We start from the raw sequence: 336 nt of genomic DNA on the forward strand, positions 1-336 counted from the left end.
CTTAATAGGTAGCCAGTGCAGAGAATGTAAAATTGGGGTAATATGATCATATTTTCTTGACCTGGTAAGGACTCTGGCCCACTGCATTTTGGACTACCTGTAGCTTATTTACTGAAGATGCAGGACAACCACCTAGCAGTGAATTACAATAGTCCAGTCTAGAGGTCATGAATGCATGAACTAGCTTTTCTGCATCAGAAACAATAGGATAAAAATGACAGATTATTTCCATGTTTTTGCCGTAATATATATATATATATATATACACACAGGTGCATCTCAATAAATTAGAATGTCGTGGAAAAGTTCATTTATTTCAGTAATTCAACTCAAATT

Source organism: Sinocyclocheilus anshuiensis, unplaced genomic scaffold (genome assembly GCF_001515605.1).
Source record: "Sinocyclocheilus anshuiensis isolate Anshui unplaced genomic scaffold, SAMN03320099.WGS_v1.1 scaffold1522, whole genome shotgun sequence".
In the NCBI taxonomy this organism is placed as follows: Eukaryota; Metazoa; Chordata; class Actinopteri; order Cypriniformes; family Cyprinidae; genus Sinocyclocheilus; species Sinocyclocheilus anshuiensis.